This window comes from Peromyscus californicus, unplaced genomic scaffold (assembly GCF_007827085.1).
Source record: "Peromyscus californicus insignis strain IS unplaced genomic scaffold, ASM782708v3 Scaffold_16__1_contigs__length_79575227, whole genome shotgun sequence".
NCBI lineage: Eukaryota > Metazoa > Chordata > Mammalia > Rodentia > Cricetidae > Peromyscus > Peromyscus californicus.
Window position 1 is genome coordinate 60339661 of NW_026294458.1, and position 16765 is coordinate 60356425.

Consider the following 16765-nt stretch of genomic DNA (forward strand, 5'->3'; position numbering starts at 1 on the left):
ATTACCACACAGAAGCTTATATTAATTATAATTGCTCGGCCATTAGCTCAGGCTTATTACTGACTAGCTCTTACACTGAATTAACCCATATTTCTTGTCTATGTTTAGCCACATGGCTTGGTACCTTTTCTCAGTTTAGCATTCTCATCTCGCTTCCTCTGTGTCTGGCTGGCAACTCCTGACTCCGCCCTTTGTCGGAGTCCATTTTCAGGTTTCCTAGTGGCTTTACCCAGCAGGTCTGCATAGAGAGGATGATTAGGACCACAGGCCTGAGTGCAGGTGTCTGAGATGGTCTGCACTTGGCTGTGCTGGGGGAAGATCTTTTGCTCTACCCCTTGGCATTCCTTTAAATACCCTGGGGCAGAGATGGTCAAGGCCCAATGAATTAGGATCCAGGCCCTCTCGAGGCTATCCAGTATTTTCTGTTTCTCCCCCCTCTATCCTTCTAACTAATATTTCCTGCTGCTCCTACTCAAGAGTACTCTCCGGAAATGTGGGGGTGGTGGGTATCCCCCCTCCCCCCCCCCCCCCCCGCCCCCCTCAGCTCTTCCTCTTCCCAGCATTCTCCTAGTCTGCTTGCCCCGACTATACTTCCTGCTGGCTACTGGCCCATCAGAGTTTCATTAAACCAATTCAAGTGACAAATCTTTACAGTGTACAAGAGCATTATTCCACATCACATTTGTGTATACCTATGGAAGTCAGAGGACAATTTGCTGGTATTGGTTCTCCTTCTACCATGTTGCTTCTGGGGCTTGAACTCAGGTCATCAAGCTTGGCAGCAAGCACCTTTATCCTCTGATCCATCTTGCTGGCCCGTATTTGCATTTTTAAACAAGCATGTATTATGAACAGTTATGGCACTAAACACAATTTTCAAAGAAAATGCACCAATTAGTGGGATTCAGTGCCTCACCATTTTGACCAGCAGACTTCTCATTTCTGGTTCCAGTGAACTTAGCCAAGCAGTTTGGTCCAAGCTGAGCCAATCAGCTCTGCTCTTGTGGATTTTCCTAAGAAAGATAACGACCCAGTCAGATGGTGAAGGTCTTTGGAACTTAACATGTGAAATACCAGGCAGTGTAATGCGGCACTTAAAGCAACAACAGCCATTTGGTGGTTCTGCAGACTGTTTGGCAAACAGTTAGGGAAATGATGCAGAATCTCAGAAGGAAGCATTCCTAACTGATGAGAAAGACAAAACAAATTTGTCTTTCATTTTCTGGTTCAGCCTGACTATACTTCCTGCCTTTGTTTATGTAGAAGAATCCGGAATGATTATTTAGTTTAGATTGAAGTGCAAATAAATGAGAGGTTTTAAAAGAAAGTAAAAATTTCCTGGAAAATCATTGCAAACTACTTTGTTTCCTGTTTCAAATTTCTTTTCCTTTTTACCCAATGGAAGTGGTATATGCACTATGTAATTATCTATCTGTCTGTCTATCTGTCTGTCTACCTACCTATCTATCTATCTACCTACTGACCTACCTACCTACCTACCTACCTATCATCCATCATCTATCATCTATCTATCTATCATCTATCAAGCCAGCTATTACATAAAATAAAGTATCTTGGAACTGTTGTCTATTGGTCTCAGTCATGGTTCTCAGTAATGACAACTAGTCCTTGTTTTTAAATGTCATTTCTGTGATGTCTTACATCAGTAATCTGTAAGTATAAAATATATATAATATATACATATATGGTATATATATTTATATATACTTACAATATACAACTTTCTCTTGATCCTAGATTGATGAAACTCATTCATTGCTCATTAGCATCCTCATTACTGGACATTTGTTTTTTTCCCTTTGCCTGACATCCTTAACCCCACACCTTGCATTCTCCTTGACTTCTACTTGGTGATTATTCTGATCTTCTGGCTGCTTGAGATTTAAAAAAAAATAAAAAATAAAAAAAGTCCTTGGAGTGTGTATGTGTGTGTGTGTGTGTTTTTTAACTCCATTATCTATCTTAGTCTGCTTCTAATCTGTCAAGATCGAATCTCATTGGCTCTGCTTTCAAAATATTCCTTGAACAAGAACAAAATAGTCTTCAGTATCTCACTTATTTACAGTCAATGTTGGGCTTCCTGCTTCAGGCTTGATTAACCCTAGTCTATTCTCAATAGAGTTCACAATGTGATGTGAACCACATATACCACTGAAGACATTCTGCATATACCACTGAAGGGACTCTCTTTTCTTAAAGGAAATAAAAACAAGTAAAATTAGTAGGGGGATTGGGATTGTGCCTAGGGCTTTGTGCGTGCTACACAGTCACTCTACCATGGGGCCATATCCTTTGTGTTAAAATTAATTATAAAATATATTTTATTTGATCCAAATATAAAACATATTATTTTTTAACATGTAATCAGACTTAAGAGATTAATGGGATACTTTATAAGAATGTTCCTTGTACTTCAAAATCTGACCTATATTTCACACTACAGCACATCTCAGTTCAAACTAGTCACATTTTAGTGTTATGCTTTCTGAGGAAAAATGACCTTGTGTTAGGCTTCTGCCACATGAAGATATCTGGGCAAAACAAGAGAAGAAAGGTTTATTTTAGATCAGTCAGTACAAGGTTCCTGGATCATTGCTTTTGGCCAGAGGTGGGAGCATGTGGCATAACCTGCTTACCTCATGGTGGCCAGGAAGTAGAGAGGAGCAGGAAGTGGTCAGGATCACAATATACACCCTCAAACACAGCCCCAGTGATCCACTTTCTCCAATTACTTCTCTCCAGCACTTCACAATTCTATTGTCTCCTAATAGTCAACTCAAAAATTCTAATCTACCACTGATTACATCAAAATGTTCCTGGTCTTATCATGTTTGTACCCTCCCTTACAGACAAAGCTGGAGGTGTGTTTTACTAATCTCATAGGAGTCCCTCCATTGAATCTAACTGACATTATCATACCAGCTTGTGGCCTAAAGCAATGATTCCAGGAACCTTGAACTGACTGATCTAAAATAAACCTTTCTTCCTTTGTTTTTCCAGGGATCTTGTTGGGTCAGAAGCCCGACACAAGGTCATTTGTGGACAGTGTAGGAATAAGCCTAGAGACAATGAACCACGTGTCTTGATGGAGTGCCAGATCTGTGTTATGCTGGTATTTATACAGTTACTGTCAGAGTCTGTGAGCCTACTTCTTTAATCTGCCTGATACATCTTTAACAATTCAATAATCTTTTAATATTTTTAATGAGTTAATAATGTTAATATTGTTCTTAGTTTTTTAAAGTAAATTACCCAGAATTAGTTACTATTGTTTGTAACTAAGTACTGTATTGACATAGAAATTTATATTGAATTTTTTTTTGAGGGGGGGATGTAGATATTCAAAGAAATCAGGGCATCTGGGTAGCTCATTTGGACTTTCTTTTTTGTTGTTGTTGTTGGGTTTTTTTGTTTTTTGTTTTGTTTTTTTTTTCGAGACAGGGTTTCTCTGTGTAGTTTTGGTGCCTGAACTGAATCTCACTTTGTAGACCAGGCTGGCCTCGAACTCACAGAGATGTGCCTGGCTCTACCTCCTGAGGTGCTGGGATTAAAGGTGTGCGCCACCACTGCCTGGCTCATGTGGACTTCCTTGTTTGGAATTACTGATAGCTAGAATTGTTTAGAAAACATCCACTTAATTCTCACTTTGGGTGCAACATAGAGCTGCCTCATTGATTTGAGGCTTGGCCATGTGGTTTGCTGGCTTTAGCTAATGGGGTGTGAGAGAGGTCAGAATTGTATCTCTGCAATCTCTTCTTCCTGCTCATCTATCATCACCGTGAAAAAAAATTACACCCTTCCCAACACACAGAGAGTACGGTGGTTTAAGGAGGATGAAAGATATATGGAACGATTTTAAGATGTGAGCCCAAACTAGCTTGATAAGCGTCACACAACCTAAAGTTATAAAAGTCAGAATAAGGAATTCTTTGTTGTGCAGCATTATTGTGGCACTATCTGACTATTGTTTGGAAGGTGTTTGTCTCCGGGAATATTTGTGTGTTGAGAACTTTGTCCTCATTGTGGCAGTATGGGAAGGGGATGGGTCATTAAGAGGTAAGGCCTGATGAAGGTGCTGCTGTTGGAAGAGGCTGCATTAGTTCATGTTGGTATCCTCGTTAGTTCCTAGAAAGGATTGTTACAAAAGAAAAATCTGGTGCATTCTCACTTTGGCTCCCTGTCTTTCCATGTGATTGAATTCATATGTAGTTCTACCATGATGCCATATGCTACATGATACAGTGAAAGAGCCCAGACTGGAATGAAGCAGATGCCAGAATAAACTAAATAATCTTTCTAAGTCACTTGACCTCTGGTATCTTTCAAACTAATGAGAGAAAGTTAACTAACACACCAACAAAGATAAAAATACTAAAAATTCTTGCTAACAAACAATGACTGTCTATGGTCCATTGAAGCAACATGGTACATTAAGAGTTTTACCCTAAAATGTACTACTAATTAAAGCAAGGTTTGGGGAGTCTAATTAGTTTCTCTCAGAAGCTAGTAGGGATAACTTTGTCAAACTTATAGTGTACGCTATTTGCTATTCAAGTTTCCACAAAGTTTAAAGAAATAGATTTATGATTATATGATATAGATTGAAAACCAATGATTTTCTTTTGATTCTGTAAAAGAAATATCAGATTGCTTGCAATTATTGGCTTGAAAGCCAACATACATACAGACTTTGGACCTGTAGGTTGCCAAAATTTAGTGTCAGTCGAATGTTCCACATTGCCATGTGTCTTATGTAAAGTTTGAGCAGTGATCAGGAAGTAGATGCTGAGAAGGTCAACTGTGTTGTTGAGAAGAGCTTGTACTCTCCAATGAGCATCCTTCATTGGTAGAACAGACCGTCTCCTCTCTCGGATCATTCTCTTTCACCTTTACATGAAGGTTCCTAATGGCCTTTGGAAGACTCAAATGGTGAACTTACCTGGCTAGTAGAAACCACTTTGTTTTCTGTCCCACCCTTTTTCTCTCTTGTTTCCAGGGCTTGTCAGATCCTCAAAAGCACCAGGAGTGACTAAATGCAAATCAGTGAAATGAAAGAATGACTAACCTCTCCAATCCCTAGCAGCATTGCTCCTGTGTGTGAATGTTAGAGTATGTGTCTTGTAAAGGTTGACCAGATAACTTTAGGTCAGGCTCATTTATCATGATGGGGACAGTTTACTGAGATTCTGCAGTTCATGTGCTGCTCTAGGCTGGGAACACTTTGAATTGTTTGTTTGATTGAATTGTCTAAGAAACAAAGCATTGCATTGTGTTTGAATCAAAAACAACTATTATTGTTCTAAAACCCAGCAGATGTTAGTAAAGACAAGCAAACTGTACTGATTGCTCTCCACTTGAAAGGTTTTAAAGCTCACACATACATGTGTGCACACATATGCACACACACACGCATATGAAATCTTATCACTTTTATACATGAAACATGTAGAAAAATCAATTGTGGCTGTTCAATGACAGGTGAAAAAAATCAGACATTGAATTCATGAAGTAATGCAACTTGGTCATCTAAATAATCGATAATGGTAAAACAGTACACCAACAAAAGAAAAGTCCTCATGTAAGTGGAGAAATGACTAAAATGTATAGTCTGTCAGCTTCCCATCTGTACGAGGAGAACACATCTGGACACACCAGTGTTTCCAGAGTGTTACACTTTATACAAAGGGTTTCTAGACATAGTATTACTGAGAATGCCATTTTGTGGCAGAAATCTGAGGAGTTGTTGACACAGCATGATATAGCCCCAAGGAAGGACATTTTACACAGACAGACCAGCTAACTCAAAATTTTGGATATGATTGGCATGATGGGCAGAATTAGCCACGGTGATGTAGAGCAGAGCCAGAGAGGATTGTTTATTTCTCTAAGAGATAAAGGGTAGAGGGATACATAGGAAGTGATGAAGGATTAGAACCCAGCAGGGAAGTGAGATAGTCCAGAAGTCTTTCATCATCACATTGATGTGCTCTCACCAGGATCAGAAGGACACAGTTGTAGAAATAGGTGTGTATGCAATTTCATCAGCTCTCACATTGCCCTCCTGCACTGTACTTCATCCTCATGGGTAAATTCCTCAGGTCAGTTGACTGAAGATTAAAACACTTGGTTAAAAATGGCAGATGGCTCTGCACATGTTTGCACATACCAGAAATAGGCTGCTGAACCATCATTTCCTCCCTCAGGAGTAGCCTCAAAGGATTGTTGAGGAAGGAAATTCTCCCAGTGGACAGACACTCGATTTATCTTACTGTTCACTTTGCTTTTTAGTACAGAGCCTGAGGTAAGTATCTATTCTGATGGATGGTCAGTCACTAATGGTATAACCAGATTGTCAGTGATCTAAAAGAAACAGAATTGTACGATTGATCACAACATATTTTAGGAAAGACACATATGGATGGAGCTTTGAATGGAGTTTCAAAGTGTGACTAAGTACATCCCACATAAATGACAGCAGAGACCACTGAGAGGGATGCTTTTAATTACCAGGTGAACAAGATGACTCACTCTATTCATGTTAGCTTTCTGCCTTTCCCAGTCTCCTTAGTACTTCTTCAAAGTGAACATGGTGACACACATTCAAAATGGGTATTTTTCTCCAACAATAAGACCTTGCTGCAACTGTTAGCAATACTTACTACCCTGGAGTTTGCATGTAATCCCATAACCATCTAGACTACTTCCCTTAAAAAGGAGGCAGGATGCCTTAGGGTCCTTCTTTTTTTTTTTTTTCCATAAATTTATTTATTTATTTATTTTACATCCCCGCCACAGTTTCTTCTTCCTCCTCTCCTCCCAGTCCCTTCTCCCAACTCTCTCTCTGTGCCCACCTCCCCAATCCACTTCTCTGTTTCTGTTTAGGAAAGGACTGATCTCCTATGGGGTATCAACAAAATGTGGCAAATCAAGTTGCAGTTACACTAATCACCTCCCCATGTATTAAGGCTGGGCAAGACAACCCAGCATGGGGAGTAGGGCCCCAAAAGCCAGCTCCCACTGTTAGGAATCTTACAAGAGGACCAAGCTACACAACTGTAACATATATGCAGGGGGCCTAAGTTGGTTCCATGCAGGCTCCTTGGATGTCGGTTCAGTCTCTATGAGCCCCTGTGAGCCCATGTTAGTTGATTATGTGAGGTTTTTTGTGTTGTATCCTTGATGCCTATGGCTCCTATAGTCCTTTCTCCTCCTCTTCTACAGGATTCCCCTAATGTTTGGCTGTGGTGGGTCTCTGCATCTGTTTCCATCATTTGCTTCAGCTTCTCTGGTGATGATGGGGCTAGGCACCAATCTAGTCACAGGAGATGGCTACTTCAGGCTACATATTCACTATTGCTAGGAGTCTTAGCTGGGGTTACCCTTGTAGATTCCTGAATTCACCTTTCTTACCATTTTTTCTTTCAGTATCATAATCCACAGACTGAGTATTTGTATGTTACTTAATAATCTACCAAACTCCTTCTGACCAAGGAAGTTTAGTTTGTAGAGAAAGAAGTGAAGTGATTGACAGGTCAAAGGGTTTCAATGACCCAGAAAGAGCTGTGATTCAACAGTCTCACAGCACAACTGAGGTGGAATATCTTGTGAGTTGAAAACCATTTTGTAATGCCATTTTAGTCAAAGAATAATCCAATGTATTATATCTATAAAGATTGAAAGTACAGATTTGGAGATGACAGGATAGAAGTTAGAGTGGCACTTGCTCCTACCACACCTAATAATTTACTTGTGCATGTTTTACCACCTATGCCCACTCTTATGGGCACAGTTTGTCAGAGGATATTAGTATTTAAGAATGGAATGATTCCACTTGGTATATAGGATATAGGTACTTAAAACAAAGCTTAAAGCCCTTTAGAGCTCTTTATGCCACTGAGTATATAGACAAGAGCAAGATAGTTGCTGGCTGGTTAATACTATTAAAGGTTTGACTCCACATTGGGTCTGGGGAGATGCCTGAGTAGAACAAAAAGAATGTTCTTGATTTCCTCCTCCTACTGCCATGCTTAATGGTACAGTGGAAAGAAACCCTTTATAATCGGAGTATTGGGTAGCTCAGCTACAATAACACTGAATATTTGAGTCACTCACTGTGGAGCCATGGCCGTCATCAGTGTTGGATGTAGGCGAAGGGCACATCCAGTATTCCTCAGAGGAGGCAGTTGTGAGTGCCATGTCCATCTGATGGCTGCAGGGATTTTCAAGATATACCCTTTCATCTTGGGTTTTACACTTCCCAGAAACCCAGGACATTATCGGAAGCACTTCCTGTCTTCTGAGCCTCCACTGAAATTAGCAAGTATCCCAAGATCAAGAGTCACTCTTTTAGGGTCACCTCATAGCATTTCCTTCTTCTCTGGGTGGAGTGTGTTCCATCAACTTCTCTCAGTGTAGGTAGCTTTACGACATATTTAGATTTGTTTTTAAGTTCAACTTCTGTATTTCTCTCATTGAGACAACTGGTCTAAAATAGTTTGTTCATAATTGGCAAACTCATAGAGCTACATACCTTTCTTCCATGGCACTTGTCTTGTTTTTCAATTGTAAATGAGTTTCTGTGATTATTTCCTCAAGACTTATCCTCCCTAGGTTGATGTCATTGGATACTATATCTGTCTGCTCACTCTAGGCCTTTTGTTCTAGAACACTTATAGACACTTGGTAGATACTTAATATTTCTTGAATCAATGAATGATTAAAACTTGGACAAGGCAGTTGCTTATTATTAAACAAGAATAAGCACCTAGCTAGTATTTCCCAACAGGGTCAGGACCTGGTACTTAAGTGTTTGAAGATCTCCATTTTCCCATTTTATCATGTCATTAAAACAAACAAACAAACAACACAACCCATTATTCAAAACCATGATGACTTGTTTACTCTCTGGATTGAGATTCTGTCATCACTCAACGAGTGAGTACTCAAAGAAATCACTGTGAAGCGCCGAGCAGCACTCCCTGAATGAAGGGAGACAAGGAACGTGACACTGAGGTAGTGGAAGACCCTCAGCAATGCAGAGGCATGCAGCGCTGGGTATTGATAACATTAAGTGCCTAGGAAAGAAGTCACAGAATGTCAGTGTCCGTTTATCAGGCAAACAAGGTTTAAATTGAGCCGATAGCATGTGAAGACAGGCGACAACATCCCTGAGGAAGTTAACAGGGTAAGCAAGGCAGTGGCTAGAAACACAACATCTATTTGTTAAGTGTGAGACTCAGGCTATGCCATCTAATGATGATTTGGTTAATAACTGGACGTACATGTGAAGGAAGATGAACCCATAAAATTATTGTGGGCTACAAAATTCCTATCACCTAGTGACATTGTCATAACATCATAGCCCAACACATTACTCCTGTGTTTGTGATATTGTTGATATAAGCAAATCTGTGCTGCCATAGTATAAAAGCTTAGCACACAATTGTGCAAGTTATACACATATAACTTCACAATACTAAACAAGGCTGTGTTACCTGTTTGTGTGTTTACTATCTTGTGGTGATACTGTGTTCCCCAAAATATTGTGCACCCTAATAAATTTATCTGGGGTCAGAGAACAGAATAGCTAAAAACATAGAAAATCAATGGAGGGATAGAGGTGTGCAAATTTCCCAGGATCAGCTTGTTGGAGAAGGCCAATATGCCTAAATACAAAGACAATGTTTATATGATAACCAAACCCTAATTCTATGTTGAATGGCAGCCTTGAATGCATGGGACAGAATTGAGGAAGCAGGAAAGAAAACTGAGACATTCACAATAGTTACACAGGGTCCAAAATAATCCTTACAAAGACTGACTTCAGCAGTAAATAGAATGGTCCCGAATTCAGAAGCTAGCCAGATAATAATCAAATCTTTGGCCTTTGAGAATACGAATGCAGCATGCAAGAGAATAATCAGGCCATTAAAGGCAAGATCTGCACCCTTGGAAGATTGGATTAGAGACATATTTAATGTTGAGTCTCATGGCCATGATGACATGTGGATAGGAGAAGGAATTTCAAGAGGTTTGAGGAATGTCAGATGTTTTGGATGTGGAAAGCAAGGACATTTGAAAAGGGACTGTAAACAGGACATTCCTAGAAACAATGTTTCTTCAAGGAACAATGGCAACAGAATGCCCCTTCTTTCTGGAGCATGCAGATGGTGTGGTAAGGGTAAACATTGGACCAATGAATGTAAATCAACAAGGGACAGGCAAGGTAATCCTTTGCCTCAGTCTCAGGAAACTCCCAGAGGGGCCTCAGGCAGCCCCCCCCACCGCAAATCCAGTTCAGACCTTTCCTGTGGTCATAGAAGAAACCCCTACTCAGGGCAATTAAATAACCAAATACCTATTGGAATAAACCAGGCTGTTCAGGGTGATGGAACATCTGAGACAGAGAGAACAGAAAATTCAGGAGAAACCATAAAGAAAAATTTTTGGAAAACTTCTATAAATGAACAAAGACCAAAATTAACAATAAGAATAAATGATGTTTTGTTGTCTGGTCTGGTAGACACAGGTGCTGATGTGACCATAATTGCACCAGAATTTTGTCATCCAACTTGGCCTCTTCAGGAGCTAAACTTTCAGCTGTTCGGAATTGGAACATTATCTCACGTGAAACAGAGTGCAAGATGGCTTGAATGTATAGGTCCAGAAGGACAGAGAGGAAAATTAAACCATATGTGGCTAACATAGCTATGAACTTGTGGGGTCAAGACCTGTTACGACAATGTAATACTCAGATTAACATCCCTCCAACCTCAGAAACAAATCATAAACTAGCACATGTTTCTGAGAGAAATATTAGAAGGTATTATTCTAATGAGTGGTCACCAACCATCCAGATTGTACAAGAACAGGGCACAACAACTGATGTATCTAGAGGTGTCCAAAGACACCAACAGCTCTGCCTTTAAAATGATTAACAGACAAGCCTGTATGGGTTCATCAATGGCCTTTAACAATAGAGAAACTCCAGGCTTTAGAAGAGCTGTTAGAAGAGCAGTTAAATGCTCAGCATATTGAAGAATCAACCAACCCTTGGAATTCTTCTGTATTTGTTATTAAAAAGAAATCTGGTAAATGGAGAATGGTAACAGACCTTAGAGCAATTAACAAAGTAACTTAGCCATTGGGCTCTCTACAATCTGGAATTCCTTTGCTTACTCTGTTACCTAAAGGATGGCCTCTATGTCTATCTAGTGGCTATTCTGTTCTCTGACCCCAGATAAGTTTATTAGGGTGCAAAATATTATGGGGAACACAATATCACCACACTATCTTATACTTTACATTGTTATTTTAGTTTGCATTCTATTAAGAGAAGTTTGCTGTACAACTATGCTGTGTTATGCTGGCAAAGCCTCATATTTAATGTTTAACCATCTCTCTTGCTGGTTGTGGAATATTAATTTAAGATGTATTATATTTGTTTATGCTGTGGAAATTTGTTTTAATGATGCACAGATGAGTTGCATTCTTTTATGTTGCATCTGTTTAACTCTGTGAAGTTGTGTTACTGTGCCTGTCTAAAACACCTGATGGTCTAATAAAGAACTGAATGGCCAATAGTGAGGCAGGAGAAATAATAGGTGGGGCTGGCAGGCAAAGAGAATAAATAAAAGAAGAAATCTGGGAGAAAAAGAAGAAAGATCAAGGAGCAAGAAAAGAAGGGGGCCAGCTACCCAGCTACATAGTCAGCCACGGAGTAGAGTGAAAGTAAGATTACAGAAATAAGAAAAGGAAAAAGCCCAGAGACAAAAGGTAGACAGGATGATTTAAGTTAAGGAAAGCTGGCAAGAAACAAGCCAAGCTAAGGCCAGGCATTTATAATTAAGAATAAGCCTCCATGTGTGATTTATATGGGAGCTGGATGGTGGGTCCCCCAAAAGAGTAAAGAACAAAAAATAACCAACAACACTTAATTGTATCTAGAGGCCAGTCAACTGCATTCCATTGTATAGCACACACACATTATATAAGCACACAGACTATTCTCACAATCTTGGAATCACCTAACAAGATAGATAGCTTTCAGAAGATGCCTGCACTATTAGGCAATGTTCTTGAAATGTGTGTGTTTTCCCTGTTCCACCTTGCATTTTATAAATGGGGACACCAACTCAATAATTTGTTTGCTCTCTGCAAAATGATTTACTATTGTGAATATACATAGATAGAGTTTATTTATAGAAAAGCTTATTAATGCTTTCTTGGTTGTAAAATCCATCAAAGGTTCCTAATTACTCTCTCCTCACTTCTTAATTAGGCTCTGTGAAGTTCCCATAATAGTTCCTAGCTGTGAGTAAGAGAACTCTAAAGGCTACTTCAGAAACTGACTCACATACTGAAGCTCAACTTCAAGTCTCAAAGCTTAAGAGCAAAGCAAAAAAATCAGCAAAAACAAAGCAGCTTACTTTTCTTTACAGATTATTCAGCTTCCACTCCCTGGGTAAAATCGAGCAGAACAACATATTTAGAGACAGAATGGGCTCTGTCCTACGTGACTGTTACTTCCCTGGGTGAGTTCAAACTGTGAACTTGACCCAACCCAGAACCAGCTGGGATGAGAGTCTTAAGGGATTATCTTGATCAGATTGGTGCGTGTGCGCCTCTGTGTGTGTGTGTGTGTGTGTGTGTGTGTGTGTGTGTGTGTGTGTGTGTGTTTGTGTGTGTGTGTGTGTGTGTGTATAGAATCTTCATTGTTCACTGAGGCAGAAATCCCCACCCTGAGCATAGACAGCACCCTTACATGTGCTGAGCATTCAACTCTTCAGGTGTGAAGAAAGCTAGTTGACCAGAAACAGCAAACAAGCAGAGACCTGTGTTTGTGTTGGTTCTCTCTGCTCTCTGCTGTCGATGTGATGTTCCGATCGTCTGCCTTCACTTTCTCACAGTGATGGACTCTGACCTAGACTTGTGAGCCACATAACAATTACTCCTGCTTGCTGCCTCCTATCAGGGTAATTGTCCCAGCAACAGGGATGAAACTAGGACACCAAGTAAGCAGGGTTTTTTTCATCATCAATCTTAATTTGCAACTGCATAATTTAAGAAGAAGTTTTATACAGAGCAAGCAAGTAAGAATGAATTTGGCTCCTGGGAACCCATAGGCTAAACAAAGTAGGTGTTACGTTGTGTCATGTAACCAAAGGCTAAATGAATGTTGTCCTGGGCGGGTATGACAGCTCCACCATGCTTGCAGGATCTGATTTTCAACTTTCTTTGGAGCGTGGCTTTGCATCATCAACGGCACATGGTGTCTTCTAAAACTCAGTCATTTGAACACAGTGCATTGAAGAAGAAGAGAGGAATAGAAGATGAAAGAACATTCCCCAGCTGAATTAAAGTGGTTTCCAGAAAACCAGCAGTGAGTTCTTATATCTTATTGTACCTGCCACAGAAAGCAGAGTAGGAAAGTCAGTTATTGAGCAAAGGTCTAAAACTGAAATTCTGTTAATAACAAAGTCTCAAACAGTTACTGGATTCCATCACAGGCATTCAAATTCCCTTTAAAATTTTCCCTACAATAAGCTTGCCTTTCTTTCTTTTTTCTTTCTCTCTCTCTTTCTTTCTTCCTTTCTTCCTTCCTTCCTCTCTCTCTGTCTTTCTTTCTCACTTCTCTCTCTCTCTCTCTCTCTCTCTCTCTCTCTCTCTCTCTCTCTCCCTTCCTTCTTCCCTCCCTCCCTCCCTCCCTTCCTTCCTTTTTTGGCTAACTCACATGTGCTATTCTGCCCCCAATATTTAGACACAAGTATGAAATTGGACCAGGTCTCAAGGAATTGACTGTGGCGGAGACAGACTGTCAGTAGGTCATTTAGATTTATATGCTAGTAATGAACAGTTTGCTGAGGAGCTGTGGGAAAGCAAAGATTGGCTCCGTTTTAACCAAAGAAGGGCTTCCTGGAGGAGATTCCCAGAAGCTAACCCTGATGGATGAGTTAAGAGCTGAGTGACTTTCCAACACTAGGGAACATCACTAAGAAAGTGAAGAATGAGAGGCAAATTATTGTCGACTAGGAACTAGAAGCAGTTGGAGAAAAGCAGGAGAGGAAACAGAAGGCCGATGCACAAATCTACTGACAGCTTCAGAGGGGGTTAGCCATGGAGATCCCATGGTCACGCTGGATTTTCCATATGCCATTCTAAGGAGGAGGTGTCCAAGGAGGGCAAAATTGAAAGCATCTATCAAGGGGTGTCCCTGTATAAGGAAGGATGAAAACTCACTGTGCAGGAGTAGTCAAGATAAGAAGGATTATAGAACTATAAGGGAGGAGTAATTCACAAATGGCAAGATGAAGGTGTCAGGAGAGAAGAGAGTTCAGATTTCCATGTTAGGAAAACAGGTAGATGATGTACCTTGATTGAAATTATAAATGTAAGAGTATGAGGAGAAAGTGGCTTTGAAGTGTCTGTGACATTCACCTGGAAATAAATAGTAGGCAATTGTATAGATACATTGAAAGCTTGTGTTCAAGGTAAATGTCGGGTTCTTCAGAGCAACAGAACCAGTCGTTTCTTATCTTTATTTATCTTTCCATCTCTTCACCTTTCCCCTCTCCAAGTCTCAAGTGGATTTGTGCAGGATCCTAACAAGCATACACCATGAACTAATGGGGAATGAGGAATTTGGTATCATGACCAGAAGAGGCCTTAATCAAAGTATGCAGCACCTCCAACACTTGTTCTGACATTTAGTCTTGAGCTTTCTGGCAATCAAAGACAGTAGGAAGACCTATTGCTCCTTTGCAGGAAGGAGGAAGTTTCTCAGTTCCTTGGGGAAAAGTGGAACTTTGTCTTTAGTACCAAGTTCTGAAAAGTTTTTTTCCCCCCAGTATGATGCTATATACATGGGGACTCTGAATTATAGGTACCATTCTTGAAGGCCTTCATATAGCAAGCTCTGGAATGGATTTCATATGATGGATTCCCATGTTGTCTTTAGATAATAGTGACAAAATCTTACATCTCAAATGCTGTGATTATATGAGGATCCTCCTCTGATAAAATAAGAGCTGTATAGATCCATAGGACCAGTCAAATGGGAAAATATACCCGTTTTCCCTTTTTGAGCTAAATCCATCTTCACTATCAGAATTTTCAAAGTCATTCACATGCCTCTTTCTAGACTCAGTCCAACTGTATATTTTTGTTTTGCCTTACTCTGCTGTTACTGTTTTTCTAATAACCATAAGAGTCATGGTAATCAACTCAGTTTTGAATTTGTTAAGTTTTTAAAAGCTTAGAATTCCTTAAAAATTGTCAGACTTTTCGGCATGTTTTACATGCTAATACAAATTGTGACTTTCTAAGATATGGAAATAATGTTCATTATTCATGACCTTATTTGATCATGAAAGGCCCTACTCCCCTACCCAGCATCTGTTGGGAAATGTTGCTTCAAGTTGGTCTTTGATAACGTCTTTTAAAGTCTCTATCAAAAGGGACACTGGGAGGTAATGGCTAGTGAATCATTGATATTAAAAGCTATGAATTTCTGGTAGGACATCTTGGGTACCCTGCCAAGAGATGAAATACAGTTGGGTAGCTGATCTTTCTAGAATCCTCCAGGCCACACCATGAATATATATGATTGCCTTGACTATGAACTGAAAGTGTTCCTTTTTGTTTTTTTGTCTTTTTTTTTTTAGAATAATCTTTGAGTTGTACCTAAATAAAGCAACCAGTGACAATGCTGTTGAGATAATAGAAAACTTACTCAACTTATGCTGCCAGTTAAAGGGAGTGCCACAAAATAATCTTTGAACAAGAATTATAATGGTAAGTTTTAGAATGCAGTAAGGAGTTATGTTGCTCTAGCAAAGTATCAGTAGTAGGGCGTAGATTCCTCTCTAAGGAATTCCATAACCTTTCGAGCCCTGAGGCTTTTCAGTACCAGGAATGCTTTCCCTCCCGTTGAGTGTGCCTTAACGATAAGAAATCAAAGAAAAAGAGGCTATCAGCTTGGGTGTGGGCAGAAGGGGTTGGAGGAAGGGGGACTGGGAGGGGCTGGAAGAGGAGGGGAAAGAGATATAATTCTGCTTCAATAAAAAAAAAGGCTGGGCAGTGGTGGCGCTCGCCTTTAATCCCAGCACTCAGGAGGCAGAGGCAGCCAGATCTCTGAGTTGGAGGACAGCCTGGTCTACAGTGCAAGTTCCAGGATAGCCAAAGCTACACAGAGAAATCCTGTCTCAAAAATAAAAAAGAAAAAAAAACATTAAAAAAGAATAATAAATGATGTGTAAAATGACAGCTCTCAAAAATACACATTATTCTTCCTAAGACACATAGTGTGGATGCATGTTTAATAGTGAAGACACTGAGCTAAAATAGTTGATTAGCAACATCAAGTGCCTCCTTATACATTTTGGAAATAAAAGCTGTTGAAGACCTTGAGATTGGATAGAGTAAAAACATTTCTTTTTCTTCCTTTTTTTCTTTTTCAATTTTAGAAACAAATATTTGCAGCCATCTGGTCTCTATTTTCTAGACCAAAGACATAAACAATAATTTCACAAATTTATCTTTGAAAGTCACTTCTTACTATGAGTGACTGAACTCATATTTTTCCTCATTATATTGAATACACAACAACTTTTATGTAAAATAGAATTATAACATTAAACTATTGTTTTTTGTAGACATAGTATTTGTTACCAGAGAATAGAGTTCTGTTTGAAGATTAGATTATTATTATAAAATAAGGGAAAACTTTATACTCTTAACTCTTTGG